This window comes from Apodemus sylvaticus, chromosome 4, assembly GCF_947179515.1.
Source record: "Apodemus sylvaticus chromosome 4, mApoSyl1.1, whole genome shotgun sequence".
Taxonomy (NCBI): Eukaryota; Metazoa; Chordata; class Mammalia; order Rodentia; family Muridae; genus Apodemus; species Apodemus sylvaticus.
In genome coordinates, this window is record NC_067475.1 from 142,717,957 (window position 1) to 142,733,801 (window position 15,845).

The 15,845-nt window shown below is 43.8% G+C and overlaps 1 pseudogene; it reads left to right on the forward strand.

Moving 5' to 3' along the window:
• The first annotated feature begins 9,073 nt into the window (after positions 1-9,073).
• LOC127683467 (glyceraldehyde-3-phosphate dehydrogenase-like) lies at positions 9,074-10,322 on the forward strand (annotated as a pseudogene).
• The last annotated feature ends 5,523 nt before the right edge of the window (positions 10,323-15,845 follow it).

The window sequence follows — 15,845 nt, forward strand, 5'->3', positions numbered from 1 at the left end:
CTCTGTTTTTTGTTTTGCTTGTTTGTATCAGTACCCCAACTTATGCGATTATTTTGTCCATATCCAGGGTCCACATTTAGTGAAATTTTCCTGGACACGCTCTGTGGATACACTCAGAGGTCTTTCCACATGTCTCTAAATCCAGCCAAGTTGACAGTAGGGATGATTAACCACTGGTAAGCAAACCGGTCAGACTTAACACAAGGTATATTCACCTGCACGTCATTTTTAGGAATCTACTCTGAAGACTTTCTCAAAGCGCCATAATAGTTAGGTTACATGTTCCAGCAATAATTGTAAGGCATCAGGAGCAACCGAAATACTAATGCATAGGACGTAGTTGAACAGCTTCTAATACATCCAAGGGAGTGCCCCGTTCCCATGAATAAGAGTGAGCGAGACCACGATGAATGGGGATGAAGTAATTTCTAAGTGTTACTAAGTGGCAAGCAAACTAACAATGACAACAAAACCAAAAACCCCACCGACAGTATATCCAGCATGCCTCTCTTCATGCGAGAAACATGGATGCAAAAAATGTAAGGTGAACACATCTGTGCAAGAGAAACAGATAAACAAAGGTAAACAAGGAGCTAGCTGTTGATTACTTAGAGATGGGGGCGGGGCGTGGGAAGGAGCTGGGCTAGTAGCAAAATGGGAGCTGAGTAGCAGAACTCAGCTTCTCTGAGTTGTCTTAGCAAGTACACGCTATTAGAACTGCGCTGGTGTTACAAATCCGTACATTTCCCTCACCATGTGGTTACAGTCGAGTAGAGAAACACAACGGAAGGTAATCAGTAAGGAAGGAGCCAGGCTGTGTTAGAGTCTGAACTATCCCCCAGGGTCACGGCTTTCTTAAATCTCCCAGCCCCCCAGCTTTCGCTGCTTCTTTGATGGCTGTGGAGCCTGTGAGGGTGGAGTCTGCTGGCTCTTGGAAGCAGATGAGTAGGAGTGGAAACAGTAGCAAGCTCTGTTGCCTAGTCAGTCGCTGTAGGAGGGGTCTCCCACATCCTCCCCACTTCCATGTCTTCCCTGACAGAACGGGTTGAAAATGCTCAGAGACGGAACCAAAATAAACCCTTCCACACTTAAAAAACCGTTTCTGTTAGGATTCTGGTCCTAGTGACACAAACTTAACTAATATACTGATTGTGTTACAAATGGGTGTCATAATCGCACTGAAGAACAAAAGGACTCACTCATTTAACTTGGGAAGCATCACGTTGCCTGGGTAACATGAGATGAAAGGTGAGAAGAGTTATATACAGATATGGAGAGCCAGTCAGTAAGTCGTTTCCTACAGGCTTAGCCAGGAAATCACACAGCTACATGGATCCTAGTATTGAATCTATCATTGACGATGAGAGAAGAGTCTCCTGTTGTTGGAAAAAGGAATTACAGGTAAAGATGGGAGAGGAGAATGGACCTCACTGTGTTGGCTTTGAATCTTTGAATCAGAAGAATCTCTCTCTCTCTCTCTCTCTCTCTCTCTCTCTCTCTCTCTCTCTTCTCTCTCTCTCTCTCTCTCTCACACACACACACACACACACACACACACACACACACACACACACACTTCCTAGCTTTGTCTACTGAGAGGGCCTGGGAGAAACAACATCCTAACAGCCATGAGCACACTTGGTGATATGATATTGATTTGTAAACACTATTTTCCAATAAAAGGAACCAGGGCTCCTTGGTAATGTGGTTGGCTTGAGAGCTAGGGAGATAAAATAAAATATGAGACTAGAACAGCTTGTGGCATCAGAAAATAAGACACAGGCAAGGAGAGCATGCCCCCAGGGCATGAGGGCTGCTGCTAGCCCCAAACAGGAAGAATTGAATAACAAAATACACAAGCTTAATGTTGGATTCTAACCAATAAAACAAAACCACTGAAACCACATGGGTCTAAATAAATAATGAAATAAACAACTAGAGGGGGTGCGGGTGGGAAAGTTCAGGTCTTCCCTATAGAAAAGCAGTCTACTACACAACGACAGAAGGCTTCATGTGAATGCAGTACTTAGCAGGTTAAGTGTGGCTGTAAGAAGCACTAACGCCAGGAAGGCTGAAGTCACAGGCAGCCGTGTGTGGGCAAAGCCATTACTGATGTGGGAGATCGCATGCAGGCGCTGCTCAGCTAGTGATCAGAGTTAACACCACCGATGCCGTGAACTCAATTCATTTACCCTGGGGTGTGCTCTGAGGAGAGCAGACAGTTGACACGGTATTCTCATCCCAAAGGCACAAAGTCATAAGCAAGCAAAAAGTGAAATAAGTCCATGTTAAAGAAATAAAGTCCAGCTATTCCAAAATAGCTGACCAGGACTCCATTACGAGTGTGGAAGGACAAAGCATGGTATGGCCACACAGACATGTAAAGAGGAGTAAGAAGCTGCCTTGTAACGGGCCGGCTTTGCTGACATATTCAGCTCTTTTCTGCTGGACCTGGTATCCAAGGACCTGAAAAAATGGCCCAGACTGCAGTCTGATGCTGAAGACAACCATACTTCAGTTTCTGTGTACTTTTATACACAAATGTGACAAACATGGCCATGATCCACTCGAGGTTGTTTGAGTTCAGAAAAATATGTATTCAATACTAAATATTAGCAGGGCAGCAGCCCTTTCTCAGAACGTTCTCAGGACAGACCACTTTAAAGACAATTCCCTGGCACACACTATAGATCATGTGTAAGAAAGCATGAATGCAAGGCAGACGTCCATGTCCAGATTCAGGGCACACTGACCAGATTGGGTTCTGTAGCTGTGTTCTGATATCCGACAAGAATAAACACGCCTTAAAGTGAGTGTAAAGGTTTGTCACAGGAAATGTGATATCAAGTCCAAGAACAATCCTGCAAATGCAGTGTACCTGATGTGAAAGGCCCTCTGCCTTTTTACCCGGAGCCCCTCTCAGGGGAAAAGCATTGTTTCCCCAAAGCATTGTTCACATACATCCTTCTCTTGACCGTGTTCCAACAGTGATGCCTGCCTGGTCAGGATCCTGGAAAAGAGACAGGTGTTGGGGAGAAAATGGACAGCTTAAATAGGGCTTCCTCAGTGGCATTGTTACCATGCTGATGTCTTGGTTTTGCTAATTACTCAAGTTATTAGCTATTAGCACTGTGGAAAGTGGAGAAAATGGTATAAATGAACCCCGTGCTATTTTTAAAACAACTTTGTAATTCTATAATATTTTAAAATAAAGAGACGGGGTGCCGTGTATTTAGAAATTGCTACGCAGCGGAGGATGACCTTGAACTTCTGAGCCTCTTGCTTCCACCTGCGTGTTTCAGTTACAAAAATGCACCATCACACCTGGTCCTATGTAGTGCTGGGGTCAGAGCACAGGGCTCCATGCACAGTAGACTCTACCATACGCCAGGCTTAGACTGATTTAATTACAAACTGCATCGATGATAATTTATACAGTTGAAAACATTGTACAAAGCATCAGCCATGTGTCAGTTCCTAGCTTTTTTAATTAATTAAATTTAGTTTCTGGTTTTAATTTATAATACTTTTATATTAATTAATTGATCAATTTGTTGTGATGATAGGAATCAAGTCCAAGACGTTGGATCTGCTAGGAAAACACTACCACTGAGCTACATCTCCAGCTTTGACATAGCTCCTGCTCCCTTTGAGAGACTTTATTTTATTAGTGTGTGTGTGTGTGTGTGTGTGTGTGTGTGTCCATAAAGGTCAGAAAAGGGTGTTGGGGTCCTTGGAAGCTAGACTTACAGGTAATTTTGAGCTGCCTGACATTGGTGCTAGAGACAAAACTCCAGTTCTCTGAAAGAGCAACAAGTTTTCTGAACTACAGAGCCCCTGATATTGTCTTTTGATGCAATCAAGAGACTCAGTAAATAAGAGATACATGGGATTGCTCCTGGCAAAATATAATACGTATTTATACAAAATATTTAAATAGTAAATATATAAAAAATGTTAGGAATCTACTTTAAAATAATGATCAAAGTAAGCATAGTGTATTGGATAGTATAGGATGGATAGTATAGGATGGATAGTATAGGATGGATAGTATAGGATAGGATGGATAGGATAGGATGGATAGGATAGTATAGGATGGATAGTATAGGATGGATAGTATAGGATGGATAGTATAGGATAGGATAGTAGAGGATGGATAGGATAGTATAGGATGGATAGTATAGGATAGATAGTATAGGATAGGATAGGATAGTATAGGATGGATAGTATAGGATAGTATAGGATAGTATAGGATGGATAGTATAGGATAGTATAGGATAGTATAGGATGGATAGTATAGGATAGGATGGATAGTATAGGATGGATAGGATAGTATAGGATGGATAGTATAGGATGGATAGGATGGATAGTATAGGATAGGATGGATAGTATAGGATGGATAGGATAGTATAGGATAGGATAGGATAAGATAGGATAGGATGGATAGTATAGGATAGATAGGATGGATAGTATAGGATGGATAGTATAGGATAGGATAGGATGGATAGTATAGGGTGGATAGGATAGGGTGGATAGGATAGGGTGGATAGGATAGGATGGATAGGATAGGATAGATAGGATAGGGTGGATAGTATAGGGTGGATAGGATAGGGTGGATAGGATAGGATGGATAGGATAGGATAGATAGGATAGGGTGGATAGTATAGGGTGGATAGTATAGGATAGGATAGTATAGGATGGAGAGTATAGGATAGGATAGTATAGGATGGATAGTATAGGATGGATAGGATGAATAGGATAGTATAGTATAGGGTGGATAGTATAGGATGGATAGTATAGTATAGGATAGGATGGATAGTATAGGGTGGATAGTATAGGATAGGATAGTATAGGATGGATAGTATAGGATGGATAGGATGGATAGGATAGTATAGGATAGGATGGATAGTATAGGATGGATAGTATAGTATAGGATAGGATGGATAGTATAGGGTGGATAGTATAGTATAGGATAGGGTGGATAGTATAGGATAGATAGTATAGGGTGGATAGTATAGGGTGGATAGTGTAGGATGAATAGGATAGGATAGATAGTATAGGGTGGATAGGATAGGATGGATAGTATAGTATAGGATAGGATGGATAGTATAGGGTGGATAGTATAGGATAGGATAGTATAGGATGGAGAGTATAGGATAGGATAGTATAGGATGGATAGTATAGGATGAATAGGATAGTATAGTATAGGGTGGATAGTATAGGATGGATAGTATAGTATAGGATAGGATGGATAGTATAGGGTGGATAGTATAGGATAGGATAGTATAGGATGGATAGTATAGGATGGATAGGATGGATAGGATAGTATAGGATAGGATGGATAGTATAGGATGGATAGTATAGTATAGGATAGGATGGATAGTATAGGGTGGATAGTATAGTATAGGATAGGGTGGATAGTATAGGATAGATAGTATAGGGTGGATAGTATAGGGTGGATAGTGTAGGATGAATAGGATAGGATAGATAGTATAGGGTGGATAGGATAGGATGGATAGGATATGATAGATAGTATAGGGTGGATAGGATAGGATGGATAGGATATGATAGATAGTATAGGGTGGATAGGATAGGATAGTATAGGATGGATAGTATAGGATGGATAGTATAGGGTGGATAGTATAGGATGGATAGTATAGGATAGGATAGGATGGATAGTATAGGATGGATAGTATAGGGTGGATAGTATAGGATGAATAGTCATCTCTTATCATCTAATAGAATTCTATGTACTACACTTTCATGTGACTGGCAGAGAAGTGGAGACGTTCATGGTTGTGTCATTACAGATGTGGGAGGAGGCACGCATTGTGCTATGAGCGTGTGATGACTGGGACACCACTCCAGGCATTTTTCAGGTTCTTGAAGTCGTCTGGGTGCAACATCATGAGTGGCATGGCTTGGAGCAGTGTGGAGAAGATGTGCGTGGTTGTGAAGCAGCTTTTCCATTCTGCAGAAGTAAAAGAACAACTCCCCTCTGACCCTATGCTGGTTTGAGTAAGAATGGTCCCCACAGACTCCTAGGTTTGAATACCTGCTCTTCAGGGAGTGTCACTGTTTGAAAGGATTAGGGGGTGTGGCCTTGGTGGAGGAAGTGTGCCGCTGGGAGTGCGTTTTGAGGTTTTTATTTTATTTTTTTTTTATTCGATATAATTTATTTGCATTTCAAATGATTTCCCCTTTTCTAGCCCCCCCCCCCACTCCCCGAAAGTCTCGTAAGCCCCCTTCTCTTCCCCTGTCCTCCCTCCCACCCCTTCCCAGTTCCCCGTTCTGGTTTTGCCAAATACTGTTTCACTGAGTCTTTCCAGAACCAGGGACCACTCCTGCTTTCTTCTTGTATCTCATTTGATGTGTGGATTATGTTTTGGGTATTCCAGTTTTCTAGGTTAATAACCACTTATTAGTGAGTGCATACCATGATTCACCTTTTGAGTCTGGGTTACCTCACTTAGTATGATGTTCTCTAGCTCCATCCATTTGCCTAAGAATTTCATGAATTCATTGTTTCTAATGGCTGAATAGTACTCCATTGTGTAGATATACCACATTTTTTGTATCCACTCTTCTGTTGAGGGATACCTGGGTTCTTTCCAGCATCTGGCAATTATAAATAGGGCTGCTATGAACATAGTAGAGCATGTATCCTTATTACATGGTGGGGAATCCTCTGGACCCTAACTGGACCAGGGGCAGTCTCCTTCTGCTGCCTGTGGATCCAGATACAGGATTCTCAGCTCCTTCTCCAGCACCATGTCCGCCTGCATGGCACCGTGCTCCCTGCTGTGACAGTGGTCTAAACCTCTGAAACTGTAAGCCAGCCCCAACCAAATGCTTTCCTTTCTAGGAGTCGCTGTGGTCATGGTGTTCTTCATAGAAATAGAATTCTTGACTGAAAAAGACCCCCTCCTCTAGCTCCTGCTAAATGTAACCTGCCTCAGTTTATTTTCCGGTTGCTATGGTAAAATGCTAATGAGGCCTAAAGGAAAGGGTTTATTGTGGGTCCCAGGTCAAGGATGTAGTTCATTGTGATAGGAAGTCTAAGGAGCTTGAAGCAGCCAGTCATGTTGCGTCTGCCGCGAGGAAGAAAAATGGATGCACGTGGCTGCTCAGTTCCAGGCCCTGGTCTCATTTCTTTGGGATATAAACACAGAAGAGGGTTTGATATCTCATCTGATACACATTTACTTTTCAATCTCAAAATGCATTATATATTCAAAGAATATACTGTTGATACTATCTATGTATCTATATGCAGATGCAGAACTATAAGCATGATGATTTAATTTCATGTATTTAGTTGAATGGGTCATAAGACACCCAGATGTTTGGGTTAATATTTGGGGGTGGGTATTTTGTTTGTGAAGAGACTGGCATGTAGACTGGGGAGTTGAGCAGAGCACACTGTCTTCCCAGTGTGAGTGAGGGAAGGGACAGGAGGACTCAACCGCCTCTGCCTGACTGCTTGGCTGAGCCGCCAGCCTCCTCTCCTTCACCCAAGTTTTATACCATTGGCCACTCTTGGTTCTTTCTGGTTCTTCAAATGAATCTGTTCCATTAGCTCTTTGGTGTTCCAGTCTGCAGACAGTTCATCACGGGACTTTAGATTTCACAACTGCATGAATGAATCCTCTTTATTTCTCTATATACATATAGTCAATCTCTCTCTATAAAAATCTCTCTATAAAACAATAAATCTCCACATTATACATCAAAGCCTATTGAACTGTAAGTTACAATGTCTTAAAATGAAGAAGCAATGAAAAATTTGGCAATAGTAAAAGTTTCTGAGGAGGCTACAACCAAAAATTAATTTGAAATCAAATTTATAATAAATGAATCGTTTCTGGCAATTCTGGCTGGTGCTGCACTGCGTGAGCTCACTGCTGCCTTGCTTCTGAACACACGACGTGCATACGTCACGTCATACATGCCATCAGGCCACACCACGTCTGTAAATGCTGCCCAAAACAGCTTGGGTGGGATTCAACACTTGTTATTTTATATTATGTATTTAGGTGGACAGCGCTGGCTATTATAAAATCAAAATATTCGTTGACGCTAAGAAACAATGAAAGTGCTTTCTGTCCTGCAGTAGTAGCAAGTACTCTGCAAACATATTAATAGCATCAGAACACACATTTGCTTTCATATTAAACATTTTATAAGGTTACTAATTTATTTGATGTGTATTGCTTCTGTACCTGCATGCATGTGTGTGCTCCATTTGCCTTCAGGGACCCTCGGAGCTCAGAAACCCTTGGATGTTACCTCAAACCAGCTACCCACAGCACCACGTGGGTACTGGGAACCAAATCTGGGTCATCTAAGGGATCAACAAGGGCTCTTAACAGCTGAGCCATCTCTGTAGCCCCTGCTTTCATCTTTAATAAATGGTAAAATTATGTTCATCGAAGAATTGTTTTAAAGTTTGGGCTGGAGAGATGGCTCAGCGGTAAGAGTGTGCAATGTTTGAATGCTTTGATTCCCAGTGTCCCAGTCATGAAACTCACAACTAACTGCCTGCACTCCAGATCCAGAGGGAAGAGGTGTTTCTGTTCTCCCCCACATGCACAGGCACTCATGAACACACTCACATGCATGCACACTCATGTACACAGTCACATGCACATACACTCACAAGTACACACACTCATGCACACACTCACATGCACACACATACACACATTCACATGCACACACTTATATGTACACACTCATGCACATACTCATGCACATACCCGCATGTACACACTCACATGTACACACACGCACACACATGCACACACACATTCACATGCACACACATGCACATGCTCACATGCATACCCATTTCTGCACATATTCACATGCACACACTCACAATCATACACACACATGCACATACATGCACATTCACATACACACACTTACTTGCACACACACTCATGCACACACCCATGCACACATTCACATGCACACACTTACATGTACACACATACATGCACACACATTCATATACTCACATGCACACACACAGAGCTCCCCCTTCCTTAAAAAGTAAGAATAAGGCTCTCTGCTCCTCCCTGCTCCAGAGACAGCCGCATCTTCTTGTGCAGTGCCAGCCTCGTCCTGTAGACAAAATGGTGAAGGTCGGTGTGAACGGATTTGGCTGCATTGGGCGCCTGGTGACCAGAGCTGCCTTCTGCAATCCGTCTGGTAAAGTGGAGATCGTTGCCATCAACGACCCCTTCATCGACCTCAACTACATGGTCTACATGTTCCAGTATGACTCCACCCACGGCAAGTTCAACGGCACAGTCAAGGCTGAGAACGGGAAGCTCGTCATCAATGGGAAGCCCATCACCATCTTCCAGGAGTGAGATCCCGCTAACATCAAATGGGGCGATGCCGGTGCTGAGTATGTCGTGGAGTCGACTGGTGTCTTCACCACCATGGAGAAGGCCGGGGCCCACTTGAAGGGTGGGGCCAAAAGGGTCATCATCTCTGCCCCTTCTCCGATGCCCCCATGTTTGTGATGGGTGTGAACCACGAGAAATATGACAACTCTCTCAAGATTGTCAGCAATGCATCCTGCACCACCAACTGCTTGCCCCCTTGGCCAAGGTCATCCATGACAACTTTGGCATCGTGGAAGGGCTCATGACCACCGTCCATGCCATCACTGCCACTCAGAAGACTGTGGGTGGCCCCTCTGGGAAGCTGTGGCGTGATGGCCGTGGGGCTGCCCAGAACATCATCCCTGCATCCACTGGTGCTGCCAAGGCTGTGGGCAAGGTCATCCCAGAGCTGAACGGGAAGCTCACTGGCATGGCCTTCCGTGTTCCTACCCCCAATGTATCTGTTGTGGATCTCACGTGCCGCCTGGAGAAACCCGCCAAGTATGATGACATCAAGAAGGTGGTGAAGCAGGCATCCGAGGGCCCACTGAAGGGCATCCTGGGCTACACTGAGGACCAGGTTGTCTCCTGCGACTTCAACAGCAACTCCCACTCCTCCACCTTTGACACTGGGGCTGGCATTGCTCTCAATGACAACTTTGTAAAGCTCATTTCCTGGTATGACAATGAGTACGGCTACAGCAACAGGGTGGTGGACCTCATGGCCTACATGGCCTTCAAGGAGTAAGAAGCCTGGCCCGCCCACCCCAGCAGAGCAAGAGAGAGACCGCCATGCTGAGGAGTCCCTGTCCCAACTCAGCCCCAACACTGGGCAGCTCCCTCAGTTTCCATCCAGACCCCCATAACAGCAGGGCCTAGGGAGCCCTCCCCACTCTCTTGAATACCATCAATAAAGTTCCGCTGCACCCCCCCCCCCAAAAAAGTAAGAATAAAATCTTAAAAAAAGAGAATTGTTTAAAAATAAAATTCTTTATACTTTTTAAAAAGTAAAGTAATTGTTTGATTTGTACTTCCTTTTTATGCTCTTGTATGTCTGGGGATCGTGTACATTTTTCTCAAGTGAAAAGTTACCATTAGTAGAAAACATTTAAGAAGCTCTATTATGCACAGTAAAATTTCACACTGGATGTAGTGATGTACAACTTTAACCCCAGCAATCAGAAGGTAGAGGTTGGAGGATCAGGAAGTCGAGGTCTTCCTTTGCTGGACAGCGAGTTCAAGGCCAGCCTGGACAATGGGAGACAGAGTCTCAAAAAACAAAAGAAACAAAAATGATACCCTCTACCTCTGTACACCCCTTTAAATACTTCATTTTAGAGGTCACACGTCACAGTGATCTAGTTGTTAGAAGTAGGTCACTACGTTCAACCCCACTGGGGCGCTCAAGGACATAATCATCACAAAGTGAGTTTTAGAGAGTCTCGGAAGCCATTAACCTCAAACTGTAACAGGGCAGGGGCAAGAAGAGTTAGGCGGGCTGAGACTAGAAGACAGTCATTGGTAGCTGGGACCCACAGAGTAAATAGTGTTGGTGACCATTTAAGCTCAGCTGTGAAATTAAAGCTGATTAGTGTCTTGATGGCTAAAACCAAAGCAAGTATCACTCTGAAACAGTGCGCAGCTGAGATGGGAAACAACGGTTATTTAAGACCCACGCTGATAAGGCAAAGCTTAGGAAAAGGGAAGCGGGGAGGGCTGGAGACACAGCAGGATGATTTAGAGGGAGGGCCATGGAAACAGGGGAGGGGTGGGTTTCAATGATGGACATCACCGTGGACTGGAGATCTGAGGAGAGGAGTTAGTCATGGAAGGTCCAAGATTTTCTAGGCTTGGCAGGACTGGGTTTGCTGGAATGGTTGAGATGGAAGACAGGTGCTTGGATGAAGACTGGGGAAGTGGAGACACTGGCTTTAGCTGTCAGAAGTCTGGACAGGAGTTTTGTTCTACCTCATCTCCGAGTCAGATGTGACTTTGCAAGCTGTGATTATCTGAGACGGACAGCAAATTTCTGTTCTTCCATCCCCCTGTGGAACACAAGGCTAAATCCTCGACCATTTGCACGGAACTTCTTGTCGGTACAAGCACGGCCTCCATTTCTTGAACATGTACTTGTTCCTGAGAGCTCTAAAAATGGAATTCCATCTTCACAGTTGCAGATCACATAAACTGCATTACCAGTCCGCAGTCTCATAAATATTCAGCCATTGTACCGTTCCCCAAACAGCCAGAGATTTATTCATTATACTGAATTGCAGTCTCACCCTTCCTTCCTGCTCCTTTGTAAGGAGAATGGCAATATTTAGGCAGTTTCTGCAACACCCCAGCCTTAAGGGAATGTAAACATAGGCATAATTGACTTTCTGAACTTGCTTTGCTCCGCCCCATGTTCCAGGGTTGTATGCGTCATGGCCGGGATGACTGACAAATGGGCCCTGATTGCTAATTAGGAAACGGAATACTTTAAAAGCACCGCACATCTATCCAGCTTGCTCACAGTGCAATCCCGGAAATATGAAGCCTCTCAATGCTCTAGTAGTTGTTTAATTACCTACTTTCGTTTTCTTTGACCCAAATGTGCAGCAACTACACTAGCTGGAGTCTGACAGGTCGGGGTGATCGGCAGTTAAATGGCGGGCTCACTCTGCACCACCTTGACTCATCTTTCCTCCCTGTGAGGTGGCATTCTTCCTCAGAAAGCATTTCTTCCCATCATGCATTGGCTGAATAATGAAGGCTGCTGCTCTTAGCCCTGCTTGAAGCCCAAATGTGCAGGGTAATTTCACTTCAAGGATTGACGAAATAGGAATTCCATCCTCTGCCTTTTTTGACTCCAGAATAAAGAGGTCTTTTTGTATCAGAGCCCCTAATGGCGAGGCAAGACCCCTGGGGTTCCCATTCTTCCAGGCATCACCTCAGCAATCAGCCTCCGGCCCCAGAAGACATGGCCATCTTTGCCTTTGTGTCTGAAACGAGAGTTCACCACTCACTCCAGGAAATCTGTGGGCACCTGCAGGCTGAAAAGCGAGAATTGATTTCCTTTCACCTTGTCACGGATCTGAATGTCACCTCAGAAAGTCTCAGGATTTAATTGATCTATGGCAAGTTCATGGCCACCTCAGCCCCCTCTTGAATAATTAAGAAAATTAACGAGGTTGAAGGCAACCTTCAACCCTGAGAAGGGGGCTCTGCTTCTCCTCTGATAGATCTGGAGATCTATCTTATCGTAAAGTGCTTGAGTAGAACTCAAATCTTGCAAGTGCTTTCTACTAGCTTCACTTTGTCATTTGGAGGTGACTTGGAAGCATCCAAGAGAGCTAAACTACAATGTGTGTGTGTGTGTGTGTGTGTGTGTGTGTGTGTGTTTTACTCCAAACTTGGCGCTTTCTGAAGACTGAGACTATCTGTATATAGCTATGGCGAGAGAAACAGAAGGTTGGAACTTTGGATTTGTGAAATGAATTCTGGGTTCCACCAAGAGTCTTCGTCCTTATAACAAATAAAGAAGTAAACCCAGTCATTTGTGCATTGATGGGACATTTATTATATATTCATTCTGCACTGATTAATTACCCAGTAGACAAATAAGGCATGCTTGTGGGTCTCTGCAAAATAGGGTATTATATTGTCTGCAATTTAGATTAAAATTATTTGGCATGGGAAGTATGATCATATGTGTGTGTTTTGTTAGCCTAACTTACCTCCAGGGGCAGCTTGCTAATATTTGAAGTATCCTAATCAGAAATACACCCTTCAGGGAAGGCTAGTTAGCATTTGAAAGAGTCTAAATCAGGTACCTACTACAATATGGACCTCTCACTCATCTCAATTAGCACTAGAGGGTTTATTAAGGAGCCTGAGAGATGCCAGTAATAATTTCAAGCCAGTCAAATAAGCTATAGATTGGGTAGAAACCTGGCAACAGTGGTCTCGCAGGGCGAGCACATAAAAACCTAGTACTCTTGACCCAGGGCTCTGCTGTTGTAAGACAAGCTGGTTTCTGCTACTAAGATGCCATTGTATTTACCTGCAGTGAGCCTGTCATGAAAGACGTTAGTTGCAGTGCTCATAAGGACAAGGAGAACATGATTATTCATAGAACCCATGAATTAAAGTTGTAACAGTCTGGATTGGATGGCTGGAAAACTGACCAAAAGAAATGGCTGCAATAAATAATGACCATGGAAGCGTCATGGAAACATCACTCAAGAAACCAGATTTTCATAAGGCTGTTTTTTTTAGAAGCAGGAGAAGTTCCCACGTGGATGATTTGAAATTTCCATGACTTCTACAACATTGAAACTGGAAAATTAAAAAAACAGTTGACTGAAGAGAGCAGTTGCTCTTCTAAGAGGACCCAGGTACTATTCCCACATGCTGGCTTACAACTGTCTGTAACTATAGTCCTAGGGGCTCTAATGCCCTCTTCTGGCTTCCATGGGACTGCATTTGATGTACATACACGCATCTGTGCCCAGTTAATAAAAATAAGGTCAAAAAGTTTAAAAAGTGATATGATGGTGGTGCAATATAGTGGAAGTTTAGTCCAGCAGCAACATCAATGCTATGGCTAAGGGAATCACATTCAAAGACCTGTAGGTCTATATGATCCAACCAGAAAGCAGACACAGCCTGGGTTACTGCATGATCTGGCTGGAATGCAGACATGCCCTTAGTAAATGCCTTTAATCCCTAACAGTAATATTAAAGTTAGTTTGTAGAAGGAAGTAGCCATGTTTGAAAGTGATTTCTAATTGAGTGGAAGACAAAGTGATGAGTCAGAGAAAGATTTGACAGAATGGATCAGAGATAAGGTACGCTCAACTCACTGAGAATGGCAGAGGAAAGAAAGGTTATGAAAGAGCAGGAGAGAGAGAGAGAGAGAGGGAGAGAGAGGGGGGAGAGAAGACAGTTTTACAAAGAGTTTTATAAAGGCAGGCTGACAGGCTACTGGCAAAGACAGAATAAGTCAGAGAATGAGAAAAAGCCAGAAGATTAGAACACATTGCTGGAGTTAGTTTGAGGCCAAGCACAACAATTCAGTGAGAATCCCAGAGATGCCAGTTTGAATATGTCAGTTTGGAGAGGAGTTTTGAGACAGAACAGCTGAATTGAACCAGCCACGAACACCACCACCAATCCCACTTGGTGACTCTGCTTGGTTAGGTTTAGGAGGTGTGTCCTTGATAGAGGAAGTGTGACACTGGCAGCAGGTTTTGAGGTTTCACAAGCCTTGTGCCCCTTTCAGTGAACTTCTTTTACTTGTTGCTTGTGGTTAGGGATGCTGTGGTCAGTGGTTCCTACTGCTGTGTCTGGTGCTAGTTTCAGGGCATCCCCTCTGCCATTATGGCCGACTCTTATCCCTCTGAATGAGAATTCCCAGACAAACCCTTTCTTCCATAAGTTGCTTTGGTCATGGTGTCATGTCACAGCCACGCATGTCTAAGTACATATATATTTGCTACCCGGGGCAATGGAAGAAAACTCAGATGTATACACTTACTGCATTCAACAAACACATTACTCATTTTCTATGCTCTAAACCAAAGTGAGTGTAACTCTTGCTTTCAGTGTGGTTTCAGTATTGGGCAAATGCAGATTAATGGGCACATTTAAAGTAGTTGGGATGGAGTCACTTAGGGAGGTTGTCAAAGTAAATGTCTGGAAGCAGTGTCTTGTGGATAGCATGCATCTTGGAAGCAGGAGGAAGAAGGATGAATGACATCACTGATAGATAAAAATGGCGAGGCTCAGAGAAAAACAACCGAATTGTGGCAGGATAGAGAGGCAGGTGAATATAGGGAGCCCTTCCACATGAAGTTCATTTGAAGCCTTTCACCAGAAGAGAAACAGGAATTCTAGCACAATAACAAAGGCTCAAGGTCTCTCTCCCTTCCCAGTTGTAAACCTGCAGTGTTCTTGGGATCTCACAAGAAACCAATTTACAGGGAAAGGACATGCATTTGAGTACTTGTGCCATATGCTTCTATCCAAGGCATCCCTTGAGCCACCCTATAACCCCACTCATCAAAAGGAAGAGAAAAAGTAATAAGGGAGGAGGTTCAGTGGTTCAGAATGGTTACTTCCCTTTCAGAGGACCTGGGCTTGGTTCCTAGGGCCCATATGGTGGCTCACAACTGCTAGGAACTCCAGTTCTAGGAGCTCCTTGTCTTCTTTTGTTCTCTAAAGGGTTCTGCATACGCATGGTGCACATGAATACACCCAGGCACACATACATAAATAAATAAGTATTGAGAAAGAAAGAGACTCACACGCACAGAACCAAAGAGCCAGAGCCAGAGCCAGAGCCAGAAAGCCAGAGCGAGAGAGTGAGAGCGAGAGCAAGAGAGAAAGAGAGAGAGAGAGAGAGAGAGAGAGAGAGAGAGAGAGAGAGCGAGGAGGAGGAGGAGGGAGAAGAAGAAGAAGAAG